At 59.9% G+C, this 23,860-nt stretch overlaps 1 long non-coding RNA gene across 1 annotated transcript; it reads right to left on the minus strand.

Annotated features, from left to right (window-relative positions):
• LOC117644881 lies at positions 1-23,860 on the minus strand. The gene is made up of 3 exons (XR_004587677.1): positions 23,710-23,860; positions 4,909-4,966; positions 1-218 (listed from the first exon to the last, which is right to left on the minus strand). It is a non-coding gene; the product is annotated as an uncharacterized LOC117644881 (long non-coding RNA).

A 23,860-nucleotide genomic window follows, 5' to 3' on the forward strand; every position in this document is an offset into this window, starting at 1 on the left:
GGCACAGCGCGGTGGAAGCCAGCAAGAGCAGCGCCGCGCCCCGCCAGGGGCTTCTCCAGGGGCGTCTCCAGGGGGCCCTGGGGGCGGCTCTAGGGGGGGCTCTAGGGGGGCGGGCCCTAGAGGGGGCCCTAGAGGGGGCCTCAGGACCCCGAGCAAATGCCCAGCCCATCCCATCAAGGCCACCTCAGGCTGCACCAGGCAGCCGCGCACGCCAACACCTGCGACAGAGAAACAGAGAAGCGGCATCGTTAGCGCACCAGTAGTAGACGCTTGAGAAGACGGGTTACAAAAAGGGTAGGATTATGGGGATATGGGGAAATCATCTCGGATACGGCCACTGCATCCCATCTGCCTGTGGCTAGACGCCTCCCTTAACGATCCTGGCATTCCTAAGGCCTGTCTCTTTCATGGCCCGACTAGGAACCGCTTTGACGACAATCAGTTGTGGAACACCAGTCTCGCAAAGTCGCTCAAAGGGTGATTGCATCCCGAAAGTAGCGCGGTTTTTTGCTGACTTTGAACGGTCAATCTCTCTGTGGCGTTCCGCCTCGGAAACGCTTTCACCCAGCGCCCCTTTCAGTCGGAAAGGCGCCCCGTCGTCTGATACAATTTGAGGTGTGGTGGCGTGGCGTCGCGTGGTTAGTGAAGTTAGTTACCGAATTAATCGCGTCTCGCGTCGAGGCCGCCGCGCACTGCGAGCAGAAAGGGGCTGCGGAGGCTGGCAGGCGAGCGAGGCGGCCAATGGGAGGAGGCCGCGCGTAAAAACTTTTTATTCGGCCAACAATGTAAAGAACGACCCGGATTACAATCAAACCGCGCGTCCACCACGAAACCATCTCCATCTCTTTCTACGAGCAGCAGCGGCGCCCGACCAGGCCGCCGTCCCGTCCCCGCTCGCCTTACGCTGCCAAACTAGGCTTTGCACTGGGCTTTTTCGAACGGCCAAACATCCCCGTTCAAAACCAAACTACACCCAGAAAAGTGATTTCTTGAATTTTAATTTTCTTGGTTTCAATAAGAAAAAAATTTTGACGCAAGAAAAGTTTTTTTCATACTAGAAAAAAAAATTTTAATCAAGAATTTTTTTCTAAAAAAAATTATAAAAGCAAACTAAGGCGGCAAATCGTAAGCGGCGTAGCAGCGTCCATGGATTCATGGTTTGCCACAGGGCCATTCCGAGCCCCACCACAGTAGGAATCCTGGAGGACCCCGTGCCCGCCCTCCGCCCTACGGACTCCGTGGTGTCCACCGCCGCGGTGATGGAAAACCACTTTTCCGTGCCGTCGATCTTTCCTCCGTTTTTCTAGGTTTTTCTTCCATCTTTCCTCCCTCTCCAGGAAGGCTGCAGATGGGACGCCAGGTGGCGGAAATGTCGTTCTAGGCCCTTTTTCCTCTCGTGCCGCGTCCTTGCCGAGGTCCTTGCCGGCCCGGAGGACCGCGGATCCGGGCCAGGCTCGGCCCGCACGGCCCCAAGGACTCGTGGCCGGCTCGCCAGGACGGCCAGGGCGGCCAGGGCCCCAGCCCGGTCGATGTGAGCCGGGAAGCAATCTTGTCAAAGCACATAAGTCCAACCACCCTGCTGCCTGCTGCGCCCCGTGCTGCGCCCGGTCCAATCAGGAGCCGCGTTCCTGTGGCCGAGCTGCAGACTGAGAGTCGTCTGGCTCTGTCACACTCGTGGAGCGTCCCTTTGGGTGCGAGAGAGACAGAGCTATGACTCTCAGTCCGAGGGATGTGTTACAGTGCAGACCAGCATCTCTGTTTAGAGAACCACGTGAAAAGTGACGGAGGCTCCTTGCTAAACTCGATTCGGCTCCCTTTCGGAAAGTGGCCCCGCCGCGGTAATGGAGTCTCTTAGCGCTGTCGGGATGGTCGACGGGATGGTCGTCCGGGCCGGTCCGGCCACGTAGCATGCAGCCGCCAGGATATATGGCGCGGGACAAGGACAAAGCTGCTGGCGGAGTGGTCTGGCTGGCGCGGCCCGGCGTGGCGTGGCCCGGCGTGGCCCCGTGTCGGGTCGCACGCCGCGCAACCCTGGCCCCCACCCCTTTTCTAACTGCCTCCGTCCCGCCTCTCCAGCCGCCGCACTGCCACACGAACCTGCCGGCAGACTCCCCCGGGCCACGCGATGGGTCTTGTAGCAACCCCCTCCCCCTCCCCCTCCCCCTCCCGCTGCCCCTTTTGGCTGGCCTTTGCCGGCTTTGGCCGTCCGAACGGCTCACTCTCACGGAAGCTGCGAAGCCCAGCGAAGCTTCATTTATCGGGGATCAATTTGGCACGCGAGCCCGCAGACTGATTCCGAGAGTCTCTCTCGCCCTCACGGAGCGTGCCGTCGGGGTGCGAGAGAGACGGGGCGACGGGACTCTCAGTGTGCTGCCAAGGGGCCGAGGCGCCGGGGCGTGGGGGGCGCCAAGGCGGCGGACTTGCCAGGATTGCCGCCAGATTGCGCCGCAGAAGCAACTCGGCTTTTTCATCGCCGCCACTAGAAATAATTTGCGGGCGGTGGGACTTGAACCCGCGCTAATTGGAGACCTTTCGGCCTTTCAGTCTGTGCACCGAGGGACTGGCGGGGCGGCGCGTCGTCACGCCACCGTCAAAGACACGCCAGCAGACTCACTCCGAGAGTCGCTCTGTCTCTCTCGCACCTACAAGGGACGCACCCCATGAGTGCGGGAGGGACAGAGCGACGAAAATGACTCTCGGAATCAGTCTGCGGCAGCTTCCCAGCGGCCCAGCCACCACGACTAAGTTATTGATCACCTTGATTGAGTGGCAGAGAGAGAGAGAGAGAGAGAGAGAGAGAGAGAGAGAGAGAGAGAGAGAGAGAGAGGGAGAGAGAGAGAGGGCGAGGGAGGCTTTCTGCAAGGGGGAACGACAAGGAAAAGGCGATAGTAGTCTTATCGAGGCGCTTACAAGCGTTTACCAATAGGCCTGTGCTGCCGAGCCATTCCGAAGAGCCGTTTCGCCGTTCTCTCTCTCTCTCTCTCTCTCTCTCTCTCTCTCTCTCTCTCTCTCTCTCTCTCTCTCTCTCTTTCTCTCTCTCTCTCTCTCTCTTTCTCTCTCTCTCTCTCTCTCTCTCTCGCAGGGCCCTTCGAGACGCCCTGCGAGTGCGACGCAGACAGACACAGACTCCACGGAATCGGCCTGCCACTGGGTGTCGGCGTTGTAGTGTCGCCCGGCCTCGGCGGCACGGGGCAGGCACGGCACGGGGCAGGCACGGCACGGGGCAGGCACGGCACGGGGAAGCGGAGCCCAGTGGAACCCAGTGGAACCTTGCCGGCCTGCATGCCTCCCGGCCGGGACCAAGTTAGGCGACTGATTTATCACCTGACAGCCAGGAAGGGGGAGAGGAGGGGAGGGGAGGGAGAGGGGTCAGAGGGTGGGGGGGTAAGGACCACGGTGGATGGAAATACTGTATCCCCTCATGAAGTGACCGGCGCGGCAGCAGCGGAATCAGTGCGGCAATACATAACAGGATTTATCCCGCCGTCTCGTAGTACAAACACGAATACACGCAACCTGACACCGCGGGAGGCAAAGGCAGAGACAAAGGGCCGAATGGACAATTCGGTGCAAGCGCCCCCCCCCCTCTCTCTCTCTCTCTCTCTCTCTCTCACACACACACACACACACACACCACACACACGCGCGCGCAAAACACACAAACTCGCACAGACACACTCACCCAGCCACATCCGACCCGACCCCACCACATTCAAAGCGTATAAGCGCAGGCCGGGGCAGGTCGGCGCAAGGCCCCCGATGGACCGCGATCGGTCACGATTCGGAACCTGTTCCCAACAGTTCCGCTTTCTCTTTGTCCCGTTTTTTCCGGCCTGTCGCGAAAATGGGATAAAAAAAGCACCCGGTTGACTCTGCGCCACACAGCAACAACAACAACAGAGCTCAAGTTTCTTTGCCCTGCGCCGCCGTGCCTACGGCGATTGAATGAGCGTCATTTGTCATAGTGCACCCGGGAAAAAAAAAACCGTTCCACTTTCCTTATTTTCCTCGAGAATAATTCACACGAATCTTCGTCAAAGACAAGAGTGGCACAGTAACAAATGAAAGACCACACAATAAAACATTTCATGGGTCGTTTTTCGTTTTTTTTTTCTGTTTGAATGTATAATACACTGCTATAACGTTGAATGGCATTATTGTCTGGCTGTCTCCGTTTCGAGGTACCGCCTCGTCCGGTTCGGCCTGCAGACTGATTCCGAGAGTCGGTTTCGTCGCTGTGTCTCTCTCACACCGATAGGCGACGCTCCATGAGTGCGAGAGAGACAGAGCGACGCAAACGACTCCCAGTCTGCTGCGGTCTGCTGGCCTCGCGGAACAGCGCGGAACAGCGACAGCCCTCCGAGGGCCTTGAAGCCGCGAGGCCGCGAGAGGGCCGTGAAAACGGTGGAGGGGATCGGGCGCGAAGGGCCGCGGGGACGCGGAGCCGCCAGAGGCGCCTTAATCCGCTCAACATCCGATTCCCTTGGGCGGTTATGCCACGTAGTGTAAGAAGGAAAGGATGAAGCCAAAGCTGGGTAAAAAGTCTGCCGGCCGAGGAGCCTCTGAGGGAGGAGTGGGGGAGGGGGGAGAGGGGAATGGACTGGCAGGCCGCCGCACTGCCCAGCACTGCGGGCCGAACGCGGCCGAGGGCGGTGAGCAACAAAGGGAAGATTCATCGCACGTTAGTCTAGTCCGGTTGAGTCCGGCCCAGTCGAGGGGCGCACCAAGGCAGCTCTGCGCCGAGCCAGGAGAGAGACAGAAGGAGGGCTTTGCTCTCGGCTCATTCGGCACCGTCGCACGCGCCAAGCACTCCACCAGCAGCCCTCGGGGCGGGGCGGGGGGCGGGGTGGGGCTGCCGGCTACTTGGACGCACCTCGTCTCGTCCGTGTCGGCACCGTCGGCACTCACCTTGACGTCGCTGGTCTAGCACGTGCGCCGAGCTGCGGCCGCGCGCCCACGCCGTCCCCTGCAACGATCGGAAGCGGGCCGTCAGCACAGGCAGGAGGCAGGACGACACACTGTCGGTGTTTCGCCAACTTGGGGCAGTTTCTGGAGCAGCCTCGCCCTCCGGCCGGTGGCGGCGCGGCGTGCATTGTGCAATCAAGCAGGTCGACTTGTTGCGCCGTTTGTCGTCGCGGTTGGCGAGGCCAAGCCGAGGCCCGGCCCCCCGTCGTCGGCGCGCTGCGCTGCGCGCCTTCATGCAAGTCTGATGCCTCTCCGCCGTTCTGCGCTCGGGAATGCACGCCTTGGCACATCGCCCGGCCGGCCTGCAGCGCAGCACCACAGCAGCACCACAGCAGCACAGCGCCCTCCGACAACCCCCGGCGGGAAGGCCCTGCTCAGCGCAGCCACCCGCCCGGATCCGCCTCAAACCGCCTCACACCGCCGGCCGGCGACGCCCCGCCAGGCCGCCACCCACCCAGTTCCCTGCCCTCCCGAGTCGGCGACCCGGCCGTGTCGGGTCACGCAGCACGCGCAGCATGCTCACGCGCCGGGACGCACAGTGGGCCAGAAGACCGGTGGAGGCAGCCAAAACTCCAGAAGCGTTTTGAGCTTCAGAGTCGCTAAGCAGGACTCGAACCGAACGTGTGACTCCACCAATGGATTCCTCGTTCGGAGAGCAATCCATTGGTGGGGTCACACGTTCGGTTCGAGTCCCATTTAGCGACTCTGGAGCTCAAAACGCTTCCGGGATTTTCACCGCCTCCGGTCTTGGCCCTCAGCGCGCTCCGCAATGTGCCCACATGAGTAGGCCAAGAGTCCCGCAATTTTTCAGCGTTCCCTTTAAATAAAAAATAAAATCAAGTTGTGAAGAGTTTGAGCGCCAAGCACTGCCTCGGCGGGGCGGCCCGCCGGCCTCGCGGAAGGAAGAAATTTCCAAGAGTACATCGCGCAGGTCGGGAAGCTTACCCGAACTGCGAAAGCTCGGCCAAGTTTTATTGCATGCCAGCACAGACCAGCCCTGCCTGCCCCGCTGTCGTCCTCGGCCAGAAAGCTTATTACGGAAAGCAGACCCGTCGGGAGGGATAAAACAAAGAGTGCCGACGGTACAGCTCTGTAGTGCATTCTGGGAGGCTGGCTGGCGTAACGGGAGACGCGCCGTCATGGTCTGCAATCCTTAACCGGCAGAACACCCCACTGCCGTCCTTTGTAGTGTAGGACGCTACCCTGGCAGGCTTGCTGGCAGGCTTGCTGGCAGGCCAAAGAAAGGAAAGCAGCCAGCTTTCTTCCGCTTTGTTTACAGATTTTCTATTGAAAAGCGGAAAAGCGCGAGGTATGTAACACTCTGCAGCACTCTGCAGAGTCGCGGCTGGGCCATCCCGCAGTCGGCAGGCGTTTCGGGACGTGCTGGGGCGGAGCGAATCGGAGCGTGGAGCGTATCGGAAGCGAGTTTCATCCCTCCGAACCGTTCGTCTCTGCCTCGAAACACACTTTTCATCATTTTCTTTGTAATGACGTACTCCGCTCATTTTTATCTTCGGTATCCTTTCAGGAAAAAGGAACAGTCGGCCATCAACTCTCTCTCCCTCTCTCTCTCTCTCTCTCTCTCTCTCTCTCTCTCTCTCTCTCTCTCTCTCTCTCTCTCTCTCTCTCTCTTCCTCTCTCTCTCTTGACTGTTTTGTCTCGGGGAATTCTTCTCTTTCCAGAGGTTTTCTTCTTGGCCGTTCCGCGATGGGAGATGCAGGGTGTGGCGGGGTGTGGCGGGGCGTGGTGGGGCGTGGCGAGAAATTGGGTCAGTGTGCTCGAGTTTCCCTCAGGCTTTGGAGTGGTCAGGTCAGCGTGGGCACGGCCAAAAAAGCACAGTCATCTGCAGCGTCGCCAAACTAACGTCCATCGCCGTGATTCAGGGGAAAGGCTTTTAAAAAGTTATGTCCAGTGGTGTTGTTCCAGAGCGGGAAGCACGCAGACTGACATCACAGCGACAAGCGTTGAACAGCAGCGTAAAGCGTGCGTCAAGCCCGTGTGAGTGTGTGTCTGTCTCTGTGTGTGTGTGTGGGGGGGGGGGGGGTAATAGGAGTGTGAATGGCCATCCATCACAGACCCTCTTCCGCATTGTCCTTCTCGTTGTACAGGCCCTGGCATTGCTATGGCATTGCCCTGGCATCAACAGGGGATCACCGAAACGACCGAACAATCTCCTCACAAAGTCATCGCTTTTTCCGTCTCCTTTTTTTCCGATTTTTTCCTCACCCGCAAATCCCGTTTTCTGCTTGTTTGCCGGGGCCGGGGGATCGCCGCCACCAGCGGCCGTCGTGTTGACGCGATTTGCAAATCGGGTTCGCGCCACCCGAAAAAAATAAATATTGAGTGAAGAAAAATTGCGAACAAAATCATCTGTATTAAGAACTTAAATCCATCGAGTATTATTCTACGTTCAGGCCCAGTATCCGTACGGACTTTTTCTGCATGATTTTTGAGAGGGAAGTGATTGGGCTCGACGGACTCGAAGGATAATTGGAACCCGGACAGAGAGTCAGAGACGGAGAGACAGGGGCAGCGGAGGCTGGGCAGGCCCTGTTGCCTGCACTGCAGGGCCATGGCGGGGCCACCGCCGCGCATTTCCGGTGGAGCAGGAAGCGGGCCGGCCCATGGCAGTGCCATGGCGGGGACCGGAAACGGACGGGGTGGGGCACGATAAGAGACAGCCAGCGTCACCATTAACGATTCACGCTGTTTACCTGTCGACTGCTGCTGGGGCTTCACCCCACTGCAAAGCCGCACCCCCCTCCCCCCTACCCCTTTCCACTCGCGGAGCGTCGAGGGAGCAGCCCGGTGTGGTCCTCCGACACCCCGAGGTAGTTAGTTTGCACGCATTAACTTTTCACGGCTCTGTTTAGTCGGCAGCACGCCACATCGCCACCGCGCGTCAGTGTGTGTGTGTGTGTGTGTGTGTGCGCGCGCGCGCGCTCTCTCTCTCCTCCTTTCTGGCCAGGGAAAAAGCGCGCGCTGCTTGTCAACAGGTTGCCAGGCCAGTCCATTATTGCGTTCCAGGCGACTGGCTCTCCAGATTTCCGGGTGGCGTCGAACATCCGAACCACGCCCACCCCCGCGGAGGGAGCACGAGGAGCAAGGCAATTCGCGATAATAATTTGGAGGGTTACTTCCTCTCTCTCTCTCTCTCTCTTTTTCTCCTCGGCGAGCAATCGAGAAATACTTTTGCTGAGGTATGCCGTGCGAGCGGTACGCCCCACCGCACACCTCCACAGCGGGATGCGATTCGCGCTTTATTTGCAATGTCGGCGAGGGAGCGGAGCAAACCAGGCGGCCATTTTGACTGGAGGATATTCTTTTTTTCCTTTTTCGGGTGTGTGTGCGCAAAGATGGCGAGTCTCGGGAGGTATTAATTTGAGGAAGCAGCGTCTCTCTCGCTCAGTCCGAAGGAGGGACGCCCGCGCCACTTCCACGAGGGATGCAAGTCACGTCCTCGACACGTCCACTGCACGTGTCCTTGATGCGCCCTCGACGCGTCCTTGACGCGTCCTTGACGTGTCCTTGACACATCGGCAGCTGCTTGCGCCATTACCGAGTGGGCTGCCGGGGCTGCACAGTCTGACTCCGAACAACACAGCGCTTTCGTCGCTCTGTCTCTCTCGCACCCCTGCGCGCGCTGCGGGACGCCCCGTGAGTGCGAGAGAGACAGGGCGAGGAGATAGGACGCTCCGCGCCCTCGACGGCTCGACGCGGCCCTCAGCGCACCGCCTGCTGGATCCTGCAAGATCCGCGGGCAGAGCAGACGACAAGGCGTCGATGGCGGAATAAATGATGGAGGGCCTCTTCTGCTGCTTCCTCTCCTAATCCTCCAACTCCGCCCCCTCTCCCTTCCCCCTCCCTTCCCCTCCCTCCCCTCCCCCCTTGGCCTCGCCCACGCCAACCCGACAGCCTTGGCTTCGTACAAGAGGCGCACACAGTTCGGCTGATACGAACTTTCAACGTGAACGTTGGGGGGGAACCACCGTAGTCAAACCACTAAGCTCATTATTTTTAAAAGCGGTTTTTTTTAAAGAAATGAACCGGTTACACTTTAAACATCTTGCAGTGAAATTTATGAATTTACGCTATGATAGCGAATGCGGCGCACCCAGCAAAAGGGTTTCTGCATTTTTAATTTTCTTGGTTTTTTTTAATAAAATAATCTTGACACAAGAAAATTTTTCGTTATTCAAGAAAAAAAATTGGATCAAGACAATCTCTCTTGAAAAAAAACTAAGAAAAGTTAAATTTTTCTTCATCTAAGAAGTCTTTTGTTTTTTTGGGTGCGCAGGCAAAAAAAATGTCTCCGTCTTAAATTTTATATTTGCTTTTGCGTGGCTGTGTGGGGAGAAACCCCATTTTCGTCGTAAGATGGACTTTCAGAGTTCGGATCAAATGACTGTTTGTCAACATTTCCGTGATGACGTACGGTACAGCCAATGGCGTGTTTCCATCACCGTCCCGCCGACTTCAAAGTCGAGGCGAATCGAATCTCGCGGCAAGATTATTGACACAGGTCCGTCGACAGACCCTGTCTCTGTCTCTCTCCCTCCTCCGGCCGCGTGGCAATCTTAAACGCTCTGCGGCCTGCGGCAGCCATGGCGGCAGCCTCGACCGAGACCCCCAGTGTTGACATTGGCCCTCGCTTGCGATGGGCTGGGAGCCGCTAAGTCCCGTCATGGGCTTGACGCCTCGGCCCACCGCACCTGCCCCTTAGGGCTGTGACGAGCCTTGAGGCTGTGGCGAGCCTAGGTCTTCGACAGCTCAACGACTGACCGGCCAAACTCGTTTCTTCCTTGACGAGTGTGGATGGGAGTGAGCGAAGCGTGTTGCAGGAATGACCTCAACGGACGGAAGGACCACAAATTGCCTGGAGATGGTCTTAAAATGTTGACAAACGCCCCGTCCCACCGCAGCGCCCTCCCTCGCCACATGCGCTGAGGCTGCCCCGGCTGGGGCCCATTCGGCCCATTCTTATTCCAGGCCAGCGGAGGCCCCGCCCGGGGGGCTACCCTGGGGGGCTACCCTGGGGGGTTAGCCGCCCCCGAGAGGGCGCTGAGCGCATAAGGTCCTGGGGCCAGCCAGCGGGGCGGGGCGGGGCAGGGCGAGCAACACAACGGCAGCCCACTCCGACTCTGCTGGGCTCTGCAAGGTCAGCGCCAGCGAGGCCTGGCTGGCCTGGCTGGCCTGGCCTGGGGGGGGGGGGACGCTGATGTCGCTGATTCTATCTGAACCGCAGCCTGCCTCGCCAGCACCCCTGGAATGCAGGCGAGCCCCCCCCCCCTCGCTCCCCCGTTGCACCGCCACGGACGTGACGGTATGCCATCAGATCGGCCCGGCGCCTTCCTGCAAGCTTCCATCGGCCCGGCCCGGCCCGGCCCGCCAGTGCGCGCTGCCGTCGTGTTGTTGTGCCAGGGTGCGGCGGCGGGGCGCGGCGGAGAGCACCCCGAGCTCGCCCCGCTGCAGAGGGACGTGCCCTGGCACCGCCGAGCGCCAAAATGCAGGGCACAGCCAACAGTTCATCTTCGATAGAGCAACAAAATCAAAGGAGTGTCACCTTTCGACCGACTTCGCGGAAACACTGCTGCGAACTTGAGGTGGGGAAGGGCGTACTCCGTAACGAAGGCGTGCTAAAGGGCGTCCACCTCACTGTGGAGAGAGTACCAGAGAGCGCCCGGCCGGCCAAAGTCAGCCAAAATTGCTCCGGGCAGCGACGGGCCTTGCTTTGCATGCTTTGCATGCTTTGCATTGCGGCTTCGGTCCCAGACGACACAACCGGCCGACGCTGCCCCGCTCCAGCCGGCCCAGTCCGAAGGGTCGTTCGGTCGCTCTGTCTCTGTCGCACTCACGGGCGCGTCCCGGAGGGGTGCGAGAGAGACAGCCTGCAGGTAGAAAGCGCCCTGTGGCTGTGCGTGCTGTGCCGTGTCCCAGCGGCCAGGCGGCCAGCCAGCAGCCAGCCAGCCCCAGGGATGACCAGAGAAGTGAATTGAGAGCTTAGTCAATCGGACCGAAGGGAGGGAAGGGGGAGGAGCAGCGACCCACCACCAAAGGCCGACGCCGGCCGATCTGGGGAGTGGCCGGAGGGGGGGGGGCTGTTTTATTGCGAATGGCCGGCGCAGCGTCCGAAGGGTCCATGACCACTCAAAACAGCTCCAGTGGCTGTGAGGGCCATGAGGGAGCAGCAACGCCAAATCACGACGGCGTTGAGACGCGTCACTGGTAGACAGTGCCGCCTCAGGGGAAAAAATAAACAGATTTGGAAGGCGTCAGCGCCTGCGGCCCAGGCCAGCCCGCAGCGCACCGCGTCCGTCGTGTTGCCTACCCTGGCTTCGGCGGGCGCTCGCCGCGTGCGTCGTGTTGCCTACCCTGGCTTCGGCGGGCGCTCGGGCTCGGCCTTCGGGACTGGCGCGGTGCATCGTAGGAATCTGAGCCGACTTACGAGGCGGCAGGCGGCACTGTTGGCGGGCCGTCTGGCCTTCGTTTTGGGACCGAAAAAACAGCCAAGGCAAACAGCACGAGCGCCTCGCGGCCTCGCCGCTTTTCCTGCTCGCCCACTCGGCTTTCTGTTGGCAGAAGAAATTAGCAAACGAAATCGGGTCGGTGGCGGACGGCGGACAGGCGGGCGAGGCAGGCGAGGCGGGCGGGTGTGCCCGAGTCATCGCCGCGCGCCAGTTTGTTTGAATTTCGCGCCCTTTGTCGATGACTTGGCCTGTCCCTCGGCTCCGCCGAACACAACACCAATTAGGGAGAGAAGCTGCAGCAGAGGCACCGCCCTCCCCCCCCCCTCCCCCTCCCCAAGGCCCCGCCGGCGATATCGCCCCCCTCGACACAACGGCCAGCATCACCTCCCCGCCGCACGTCAAGTGGCTGCCGCCACCGCACCACACGGCTCCGCTCGGCCTTGGCCACCGCAAGTTGGCCGCGTTGGCGGAATATCGACACCACCGAACTGCAGCAGCAGCAGCAAGGAATTTCACACCAAAATGGATTTTAAAAAAACTTGATGAATAAAGTTTTTTTGCGATGAACTACTGAGCAACACGCTAATGAAATGAGGTAATCAGGCTGGAACACAACGGATGCAGTTTTGCGTAATGAGTACAGAGGCTACGCTGTCCCTTTAGAAAGAGGGAGGGAAAGAGAGAGGAAAGATAGAGACAATCCGCATTTCCTTGGGAGGGGAAGGGTCCTGGAACGTTTTGCAAGGTTCCTGGAAGATTCCTGGGAGATCCCTGAAAGATCCCTGGTGGAGTCCTGGAAGTATTCTGGAGGGGTCCTGGAAGGGTCCTAGAAGGGTCCTGGAATGGTCCTTGAAGGGTCCTGGAAGGGTCCTGGAAGGGTCCTAGAAGGGTCCTGGAGGGGTCCTAGAAGGGTCCTGAAAGGGTCCTGAAAGGGTCCTGGAAGGGTCCTGGAAGGGAGCACGTCTCCGTCTGGCCGTTGGCTGCCGTTGGCGCCAGTCTATCGATCCCCGAGTGTCTGTCTGTAGCCTCGCGCCCCGCGGCCCGCGCCGTGGTGCGCCAGCACAGCGAGCGCCGCGCTAGCGCTAGCGCCTCAGCCTCGGCCCGGCCCTGCGGGTGCGAGAGAGACAGAAAGCCGCTGCTGGCTCCAGCCGAGGCTCCAGCCCCGCGGCGCCGTCTCACCCCACGTGTGACTGCGTGACTCCGGGGAGGGGCGGGTGCCCGTCGAACTTCACAAAAACAGCTCCGGTGACGAATGTTTGAAATAGAGACTCGTGGTCAAAGCCTTCCCGAGGCGGGGCATGAAAGAGTAGTGTCTTCAAAATAGTTAGGCGTCGAGGGAGGCCTTTGACCGCAACTTAATTAGATGCAGTGACCACTCAAAGTCAGCAAAAACGGTGGTTTTCTTAAATTCATTCACTTTTTGGCCATTTTTGCGAGACCACTGCTCCCAAACTATCAGCGGTCAAAGCCTTCCCGAGGCGGGGCATGAAAGAGTAGGGTCTTCAGAATAGTAAGGCGTTGAGGGAGGCCTTTGACCGCAACTTAATTAGATGCAGTGACCACTCAAAGTCAGCAAAAACGGTGATTTTCTTAAATTCATTCACTTTTTGACCATTTTTGCGAGACCACTGCTCCCAAACTATCAGCGGTCAAAGCTTTCCCGAGGCGGGGCGTGAAAGAGTAGGGTCTTCAGAATAGTAAGGCGTCGAGGGAGGCCTTTGACCGCAACTAAATTTGACGCAGTGGCTGCCCAAAGTCACCAATATTGAATTTCCGACACTTTAACAGATTTCCGAGGTCGGCGCTCTAATAATCCCCAATATTTCCCAATAATCAACATAATAAACTCCTATAATTAGTGATAAATAATAAAAAAAAATCAAAAGAAATCACATGTAATCATACTCTAAATATAATCAGTGTACATGAAAATCTTGAGTTGGTTACCCCTTGGTGAGCAATCCTTTCTGACTCGCTCGCGACAAGTGTTTACATACCGCCGAGCCAACCCCACCCCCTTGCTCTTTTCTGCTTGGCCAACATCCTGGGGTGGGATTTTGCCTCTTTTGCAGCGTGATACGACGTAATTATGGTCAGGGCGTTCCCCGACAAAACGCGGCCCTTGTTGACTCGCCCCTCGGCCCGTGTGTACACTGCCTCCCCCCCCCCCTACATTCATCAAAAGAGTGCCCCGGCCTACGGGCCACGCCTGGCCACGCCCAGGTAACCCGAGAGGGCCACCCGCCGAGCGAGACTTTGTTAAAGCACGCGCGGATTACCCCCGTGTGGAGGCTGGCGCATTAAACCCGTTCCGGTCCGCACCCCCTCCCACTTTACTTCCGAAAACGACCCGCTGATGATGCCCCCCCCCTCCCCACTGGCCATCCGCGAGGCTGCATCAGCAGCGGTTGACAAACGCGGGGCTTTCCGGGGCTGGCCGGGCACGGCCGGGCATCGCCAGGCCCTTCCGGAGGGATTGCGCGCAGCGCATGGCGCGCACTTAGGGCCTATTTTGGCGGGCATAAAGCAGACGTCCCTCGCCGCGCATCGCGCGCGCCCGCCTCGGCCGCCTCGCCGAAAAGCACTCAAGTACTGCTTTATTGCAACGCTCGTTCGCGGAACAATTCCAAGTCGTTGCTTTTTTCTTTACAAGAAAAAACATTTTAATGCCTGTCTTATAATTTAATTAATGTTTTTTTTTACCATCCACGGGAGTATTTTTTGGCAACGATATGACCCAAAAAGTCCTATCTTGTAGCTAGAGATTCAGATAATTCCATTTTCATGATAATAATGGAAATTTGTGCTCTCAGGTGTGAAGGTATCGTCTCCTAAAAATAGATCAAGATGATTGACAGATGACACCCTCTTTCTCTGCGCTAGCTGTCTACTGCCCGTCCGAAAAACCTCGAAACTCCTCCTGCTTCTTGAAAACGAAAGCGGTAAAACGGGTGACTTGTCGTTTGTCCGAAAAACAGAAACATTGCCTTGGCCGACCTTTTACTGTTGACATTTTTCTGCCGTGAGCCCCGCATTTTATTTTCGTTCTTTTTTTTTTCGTCCTCCGCGAGCAGCGTATAGAGGAGGATAGAGCGAGATAGAGCAGGGTGGAGCGGGATAGAGCCGTCCACCGCGTCCGCCCCGGCGAGCATGGCATGGCGGCGGAGCGGCGCGGTGACAACAAGGCGAGAGCAAGTCGTAGCCCCTAAACTTGACAATAAAATTTATACGACGCTCCTATCGGGGGAAATAATGTACCAGCGCGCCCCCTCGCCCTGACTCGCCCTGACTCGGCCCCAAGCGGGGCACGCCGGGCACGGCGGGCATGGCGCGGCTGGGGGGGGTCTCTGTTTGCGTACGTGGATGCGTCGTGTGTGTGTGTGTGTGTGTCTGTGTGTGTGTCATTTAACGAGAGCGCTGTTCGCACATTACGCGTGTACCCCGGCATGGTCCCGTTGTGGCAGGCGGCCTATGTCGGAGAGTCCGTCGGCAGTCCGCACGCGATGCCCACACACGCACACACACTCACACGAGCGAACACGCTCACGACAGGCCGGCCGGAGAGGCCATTGAGGTAAAGACACGCAGATGAGGGACGTGAGGGACATGAGCGGCGCGGTCGGGCGACGAGACGGCAGGGAATGGGAGGGCGGTGGGGCTAGCGGGGCGGGGATAGGGGATGCTCCGAGCGCTCCGAGGCTCGCTCCGCGGCCCCGCCGAGGGCATGGCGTCGTCATGCGGTCGTTTCTCCCAGGCGCGCGGCGCAGCACAGCGCAGCACAGCGCGTTGGCGGCCGCGAACGGGGGCGCGGTGGCGGCGCGCGGCGCGCAGCCGCGCAGCGCTTCGAGGGCCTTGATGGCGGCGCGGCGGAGTCCTCCCGGGTCCTGTCGTCCTCGTCCTGCTCTTCATCCTGCTCGTCATGCTGCCCGTCGTCCTCGTCGTCGTCGTCCTCGTCGTCCTCGTCGTATTCGCCCTTCGCACCGCTGCACCGCCCTCTCGGCCATCTCCGCCCTTACTTTGTACGACGCGCTTCGGGCTGCCTCCGGTGCTTCGCGCATCGCGCCCCCTTGCACTTTCGCGGCCACTCGGCCGTTCGCACCGCCATCCTGCTGTCCATACTCCACGCGTCTGGATCCGTTTTGTCACGTCCGCGTCCGCACCTCCTTCAAAGTCTACCCTGAGGAGAGGGGCGGGTTGAGGGCATCACGTCTAGAATTTTGGCCTCTGTGCGACGCGCTGCCTGCAGAACCAGGAACCGGGAGCCGCGCCGCTAGAGGCCGCGGCCCGCTTCGCCGTCTCTCCAGCTTCCCAGGCCGCCGCGTGGAGACGCCCCAGGCCTCCCATCCGGCCCAAAAAACAAAAAAGGAAGGATCCTGCGCCTCTTTCTCCTTTTTAGGTGGCGGAAGCGGCCAAGCGGCCAAGCGGCGAGGCAGCGCGCAAGTGGCGCCGGAGCCACTTCCCCGCCAGGCTGCCTCTTTGCCACTTGTGTGCAGTGTGCAGAGCCCGCCGGAGGCCCGGCAGCGCCCGCCAGCGCCGTGCACCAGTCCCCGGGGGTGCCGCCCCGCCGCCCCGCCGCCCCGCTGGCGTCGCTAGGCCTCCGCCCGCCTCGGCCCCCGGCTGCAGAGCCGAGCCGCCGCCTGTAGTCACCGACCGACTGTTTATCCAGCCCCCCTTTCACGGCACACCTTTTGTGCGGCCTGACACCCTCCCCTACCCCGGCCTTGCTCCCTCGGGATCCTGCTCCTTTATCCCTCTACCAGCAGACTGATTCCGAGAGTCGTTTTCGTCGCTCTGTCTCCCTCGCACCAATACGGGACGCCTCGTGAGTGCGAGAGAGACAGAGAGGCGGCTCTGGGAATCAGTCGGCAGTGTCGTGGTGCCGCGTGCTGCACATCAATCAATGGCCCATCGGGCGGGTCGGGCGTCGCGAAGGCCTGTAAGTGGTGCCGTTCCAACTCCATTGACGGCCTGGCCTAATGAGACGCACATTTCAGCACCCGTCCGTCGCACAGCGGGCCAGAAGGCCGGTGGAGGCGGTCAAACTCTCAGACGCGTTTTGAGCTCCAGAGTCGCTTAATGGGACTCGAACCGAACGTGTGACCCCACCAATGAAAGCGAGGGAGGGAGACAGGAGACGTTTGTGCGAACTCTCCGTCGCATTTCCGTGTGCAATATGAAGGAATTTTCGGGGCTTTTCGATCCTTATTTGTCACGTGGCGTTGTGGCGCGTTGCGGACCCTATTCCCGGACGTCCTGGCGGTCCTGGCCGCGCCCGGCGAAGCCCGGTCCGTTTCCGGTGGCGGGACAATGCGGGACAGTACGCCGCCGAGATGGCGCCGAGATTTGAGCTCGGAATGGCGAAGCACCCGTCCAAAAAAAGAGAAAAGAAAATAATAAAAAAAAAGGATGGAGGAAAGTAGAGCCACGCGGTCCGGGATTAAACTTTCCCATGCAGTGCCGCTGCTTCAGCAAACGCGGGTATAATTCAGTCTCTGGTTCGCACGCCGCGCCATCGCCGTCGCCAACTGGAGAGGACAGATTGGCTGCCGCTCGCCGCCGTCGCTCAGGCCGGACCAAGTCGGACCAAGTCGGACCAAGTCGGACCAAGTCGGACCAAGTCGGACCAAGTCAGACCAAGTCGGACGAAGCCGAGGCGAGAGAAATGAAAATAAAACTACTTCCGGTCCGCCAGGCCCGGCCAGGCCGGATGCCGGATCGAGATGGTATCCCGCTTCGCTTCGCTCCGGAGCGGAGACTGGCAGAAGGAGAAAATCGTTCTCGGGGCGCTCAGACGCTTAAACACGCGCGCCGCCGCGTCGCGCCTTCCTGGACGGGTCTCGCGCCGATCCGGCCAAGTAAGGAATCGACTCCCGTCGAGTCACGAGGTTTGCCGAGCTGAGCTGAGAGAAAAAGAGGAAGAAGTAAAGAGAGAGAAAGGGAGAGAGGGAGAGAGAGGGGGGGAACTTACGTAACTTTTCAGTTGGGAGTGCATGCCTTGTAAGTAGTGATCTACAGGACAATTTGGTTTCAAAACCCGATTTCCAATAAAGGCCGTTCACGAGACATAAATCGCAAAAGATGTGACTTTTGGTCCGCGATTGCGCTCGGCCTTGCGCTCGGCGGCCCCTCTGTGTCCGAGGCCTGCAGCGCGGCGTGGCGGGGCCGGGCGGTGGCCTCGGCCATCACTAATGCAGCAGGCAATCCTTGTTTCTTCCCAAACGTGTCTTGGCGTCCCGATCCCCGATCGCGACGGGCCATAACTCGGAGGGGCTATGCCGGGCTGCGCCGCGCCGTGCCGTGCCGTGCCGGGGGCTCAGAGGCCTAAGCGGCCTCGGCCTCTCCCGATATGGGATGGCGGAGGACCAGAGGACGCTGTGCTGCGCCACGCCGGGATTTGGCCCGGGGATGGCCGAGGTCGAAAGGCCAGCCTCCATCAGCGCGTCCAGCCACCAGCCCCACAACAGGATGCTAAACCTTATCGCTGTGACGGCGGCCGAGGCCGTGCGGCCCGACCGGCGCGGCCAGCACGGCCAGCGCGGCCAGGTGGAGGTCGTTTGTCATGCCGCGACGGTGGAGGACGCCGGGGGACGGCCACAGAGGATTTAATTAAAACCGAGTCGGTGGCGATTGATTAAAGTGTAGCACTTGGCTCCCGGCGCTGCGTACGCGGCCGTGTGATTAGGTGCGTCTGTGAGTGTGCGTGCGTGAGTCTGTCTGCGTGCCTGTGAGTGTCAGTGTGTGAGTGATGTGTCCACACCAGCGAAGGACGCCGTTCAAAAATCACGTGACGTTGCCGAACTCCTCACCTGCAGACTGAGAGTCGTTTTCGTCGCTCTGTCTCCCTCGCACTCATGGGGCGTTCCGCGTCGGTGCGAGAGAGACAGAGCGACGAAAACGACTCCCGGAATCAGCCTGCTGGCCACGTGGGTCCAGCCTAATTAACCGGAACCCTTCCGAACGGGCGCTTCAGGCGCTGCCTCGCGTGAGTGCGAGAGAGACAGAGAGGCGGAGCTAGCAGTGTGCAAGTCAGCTTGCAGGCGAATGTGATGAATTCAGTTCGCTCTGCGGTGGCCCGCCCCTGGCCCGCCCCTGGCCCGCCCCTGGCCCGCCCCTGGCCCGCCCCTGGCCCGCCCCGGCCCGCCCCTGGCCCGCCCCTGGCCCGCCCCTGGCCCGCCCCTGGCCCGCCCCTGGCCCGCCCTTCCGGGTCCCAGCGTCGTCTGCAGACTGATGCCGCACTCTCTGTCTCCCTCCCACTCACAGGGCGCTTTGCTTGGGTGCGAGAGAGACAGAGCGACGGGAAGCCCGGCTTGGAATCGGCCTGCTGGCTGTTGGCGAACAAAGCGGGCCCGGGCCCGCGTCTGAATGTGGTCAGTGATGCGCTTCTGCCCTGCGCCCCTCCCCCTCCCCCTCCCCCTCGCGCCCCTTCTTGTTTGCCACCAGTTTGGACCATAAGACTCGGCCAACAACGCCGTGGCCACCGCAATCCGGTTACGCCACAGCGAGGAGAATTTCAACGCAAACTTGCCAACACGAAAAAAAAAAAGTTTCGGCAAAGTGATAAACGCATAAGGTAAATCTTTCTTCTCTTTTTTTTCGGGAGTTTGAGCACGTTGTCGCCGCGCCTGGGCTTTCCAAAACAGCCAAAGAAGCTATGGCCGCACTATTGCGTCCCTCTCCGCGAGGCTTGCCGGTACAAGAAGTAGGGCGGCGTCCAACTTGTTTCTAACTTGATTGTACCTGTTCACAGGAGAGGCGCGTCCTGCGCGCCGCCGCGCCGCACCGCTCATCGGCGGCCGAAAACGTCAAGGAAAAGTTGGGGCAACTTCGATCAGACCGAGGCGAGGTATAGTGGGCCAGAAAACCGGTGGAGGCGACCTAAACTCTAGACGCGTTTTGAGCTCCAGAGTCGCTAAATGGGACTCGAACCGAACGTGTGGCCCCACCAATGGATTGCACTCCGAACGAGGAATCCATCGGTAGGTTCACACGTTCGGTTCTAGTCCTGTATAGCGACTCCGGAGCTCAAAATGCGTCTAGAGTTTTGGCCGCCTCCACCAGTCTTCTGGCCCACTGTGCGCGCCCCCTCGGGCCAGCCAGTCCCCGGGCTCGCGGCTCGCGGCACTGTCAGCCTGACGCCCTATTCATCAAAATGGTCCCGATGTCGCTCAGTTTATCAAAGGCTGCTCAGTCCGCTTCATCAAGATATCAACGCCGCCTCGGCTCGTGACAGAGCGTTTACTCGCCGAAAAGAAAATTCCTTCCACCATGGGGTTTTTGAACAGGTTTAAAATAAAAGTGATGTTAGTGTAGTTTCGCCGGGTGGGGAAGGAAAGAGAGAGAGACAGAGAGAGAGGCAGAGCCACGCAGAGCTCGGATGAAGGGAGATGAAAGAAGAAAAGGGAGGGACTGCGGACTGCGGAGCGGCGTGGGTCGAGAAGTTGTTGTTGTTCCGCGAGGTCAGTTCAGACGCCAATGGTTTTTCGCGCTTCAACAGCAATTACGAGTGTACCCAACAACAACAACAAGCGATCGGACAAACAAACAGCAAGCCATTCGAACACCCAGTCTCTCTCTCTCTCTCTCACTCCCACACACATTGGAAGGAAAGCAAAGAGTTAGTCACACGGAATAGACCATTACGCTGATGGTAGCCAGCTAGGACGACTAATGCAGGCCCTGCCGGCCGGGCCGAGAGCTGGGCCCTGCAGGGGAAGCACTGGCGTCGCGAGCCCACGCCCTCCTTCGTCCTCGCTTCCCTCTTCCTGGTTTTCCTTCCCTTTATTTCCTAATTTTCTCCTCCTTTTTCTTCTTTTTTCCCTTTTCCGCCGGCCTGCTTTTAACCGAGCATGGCGGGAGGACGCCACGCCGCCCCGCCGTGCCACGGGGTTAGGGGGCGGCACGGCGCGGCACGGCGCGGCACGCCCCGTCGGGGAGACGAGACGAGACGGCGGTGGATGAAAGTTTCTCACGAGCAGCTCGCCGCCGCCTCGCCGCCCCTCGTGTTGACTCCCAGGCAGCTTGGCGAGCTTGGGGAGGATCCGGACCAGCGTCGCGGCGCGGCGGGGCAGCGCGCGACGCGGGAAGCGTGAAGCAGCGAGTGCCAAACAAAACACGGCCATCCGCGTGGCGGAAAGTGCGCTAACAACGAAGAGAAAAGACTTTAATGAAAACCGCGGAGAAGGGAAAAACAGCAAGTGCAGTGGCGCCACGGCGCGGATGACTGTCGGGCCAAAGTGGTGATCGCCGTGCACCAACCACGTGACGCGTGGCCGCGGTCGCCGCTTCGCTGCAGCGAGCGGATGGCGGCCGGATGTCGCCGCCCGTTAAAAAGGGCTCGTCCAAACTGTCAGGGGAGGGGATGAGGCTGCAAAAAAAGGTGAGAGGGTCGAGTGGGGTGGGGTGGGCCGATTCTGATTGCAGAGGGCGGGGCGGGGCGGGGTGTCACCGCTAGGGGGCCGTCGTTGTTCTAATAAAGACACGTTGCGGTTGACCCCCACCCTCACTTCAGCCGCGATCTCCCCCTCCTCCTCCCCCTGCCTGGACCTTTCTTCCCCCGATATCTCCCCCCGCCATTTGTCAGTCCTTATCCTCCCCGTTCCGCCGCGCTGCCGCGCCCCGCCCCTTTGCGACGCGTTCCGCCCCGGGCCCCGCGCGGCCCCTCGGCGCGGCCCCTCGGCCCGGCCGGGTGCTGACCCCGCCGGTGGGTTAACGGTTCAAGTTGGGGAGCACAACTACTTGCCCTTCAAACACGTGCCGCAGGCGGACCCGCACCCGGCGCCCTGGTCGGCCCAGCCCGCCCTGCCCGCCCTGCCCCCTGGACCTGGACCTGGACCTGGACGGGGCCGCCCCGGAGCCTCAGGGCCAACGGGGCAACTAGTGCGGGACGGACGGGACAGGGCGCACAGTGGGCCAGAAGACCGGCGGCCCTGCTGGAGTGCCGAAGTACGGACTTGGCGGAATCGGCGTATGAAAAGCGGACGCGGAATGAGATGCAGATACGAAAACGATTTGCCCGAGCAAATCACTTTCATTAAAAAGCGGAATAATTCAGACCACGCTCCGAGTGAGTTCGAGTCGGGGTCCCGGACTGCCCCGGCCGTCCCGGCCGTCCCGGACGGAGCGCGAGGGAATGCGGGAATGCGACGATCGTGCCGTCCTCTGCCTCTGGAGCCGCAACCACACTGCCAACAGGAAGGGCAGCCGTTCTCACTGTGGCGGATGTTCCACTTTTCGAAAAGGGTTTCTAAAAAATGACGGGCGAGTAGCTTCGCGCCATAACGACCGCGCTCTGTACCACCAACCGGTGACCACCTCAGCCTGGCCGCCGGGTCAGCATGGGTCAGTGCCGATTGCTGTCTTTTACGAATGGATGCGGGATGATGCATCCACTCGACCGGCATGACATCCAGTATTCACGCGGCCCCTGCCGATGGCTTGCCACTGGCCCAGCGGTTCCCAACCTTTTGCGGTTCGCGACCCCAAATTTGTAGCCAAAACTTTCCGCGACCCCCAGGAAAAATTTCGCGACCCCACGCGACCCCTCCTTTAGCATGCCTTTGATATGGAGTGCGATTATCTGCCTTAGTTTGGGAGCAGTATTGCCGCAAAGTTGATCAAAACGGTCACAAATGTCTTAAAAAATCGTGTTTTGGGCCGACTTTAAGCATCTACTGCGTCTGATCCGAGGCGGTAAATCGTCCTCCCTCAACGGGCAATTGGTCTTTGGACCTTCCTTTTGCATGCCTTTGTTACGGAGTGCGATTATCTGCCTTAGTTTGGGAGCAGTTTTGCCACAAAGTTGATCAAAACACGATTTTTCAGACATTTGTGACCGTTTTGATCAACTTTGCGGCAAAACTGTTCCCAAACTAAGGCACATAATCGCACTCCGTAACAAAGGCATGCTAAGGTAAGGTCTAAAGACCAATTGCCCGTTGACGTAGGACGATTTACCGCCTCGGATCAGACGCAGTGGATGCTTAAAGTCGGCCCAAAACACGATTTTTTTACAGACATTTGTGACCGTTTAGACCAACTTTGCGGCAGTACTGCTTCCAAACTAAGGCAGATAATCACACTCCGTAACAAAGGCATGCAAAAGGAAGGTCCAAAGACCAATTGCCCGTTGAGGGAGGACGATTTACCGCCTCGGATCAGACGCAGTGGATGCTTAAAGTCGGCCCAAAACACGATCTTTTACAGACATTTGTGACCGTTTTGATCAACTTTGCGGCATTTAAGCAGCCAGTGCTCGGCGTGTGGGCCAGCCGGGAAAACACCGCGACCCCAGGCGACCCCAGCCACCTCGCCGCGACCCCTCGAAATTTTTTCGCGACCCCATTTGGGGTCGCGACCCCAAGGTTGGGAACCGCTGCACTGGCCGCTGGGGCTGCGGTCTGGCCAGCGGGGTGGACGGGTTACACCGGGCAGTGTCGCCACATAAGTAGGCAAGCATCCCCACGATGCACCAGAGTCGGAGAGGTTGCGAAGACCGAGCGCCCGCCGAAGCCAGGGTAGGCAACACGACGGACGCGGCGAGCGCCCGCCGAAGCCAGGGTAGGCAACACGACGGACGCGGCGAGCGCCCGCCGAAGCCAGGGTAGGCAACACGACGGACGCGGCGAGCGCCCGCCGAAGCCAGGGTAGGCAACACGACGGACGCGGCGAGCGCCCGCCGAAGCCAGGGTAGGCAACACGACGGACGCGGCGAGCGCCCGCCGAAGCCAGGGTAGGCAACACGACGGACGCGGTGCGCTGCGGGCTGGCCTAGGCTATTGCCGCTGTCTGCCTCTTGCCTGCCTCTCCCTGCCTTGTAGTCCGCGGTCCATTCTTGCCGGGTAAGCCTCACTTTATATCTGCCCTCAAATCTGCCGCTTCCCGCCTCCCCCGAGGCTCGAGGTTCCCTCGCCCCAATCCCGTGCTTTTCTTGCTTTTCCAGCCCCGCAGGAGGGCCCACAGGGTCCACAGGGCCCACAGAGCCCACTGGGTCCACAGCCGCCTACAGTGGCGCTGCTTCGCTTCCTCTTCCTTCAATATGCCATTGCCGCCATTGCCTGTTATATTCCCATTCATCCACATCCCGCCTCCATTTGGCTGCGCCGGGCTGCGCCTCTAAGCCCATTCCCCATTCGAGACGTGTTCACTGTTCACTCGGCCCTTCCTGACAGCGCGCTGCGGAAATCCGCTTGCGTCTAGACGGCACACCAAGTGGACAGAGAGACAGACAGGCGGACGGACGGACGGGCCGGACCGCTGGGTCCTTGAGAGGGCTACTCACATGTCTCGTCTGTGGCGGCCGGGGTCTCGGGTCGTCACTTCACAGATGAAAGCAATCCTAAAGATGGCACGCCGTGCCTGGCCACGCCATGCCTGGCCACGCAGCGCTCCGCCTTGGAGCCGCTAGAGCCTCGGTAGGCGACGGAGCATGC

This window comes from Thrips palmi, unplaced genomic scaffold (genome assembly GCF_012932325.1).
Source record: "Thrips palmi isolate BJ-2018 unplaced genomic scaffold, TpBJ-2018v1 HiC_scaffold_18, whole genome shotgun sequence".
Classification (NCBI taxonomy): Eukaryota; Metazoa; Arthropoda; class Insecta; order Thysanoptera; family Thripidae; genus Thrips; species Thrips palmi.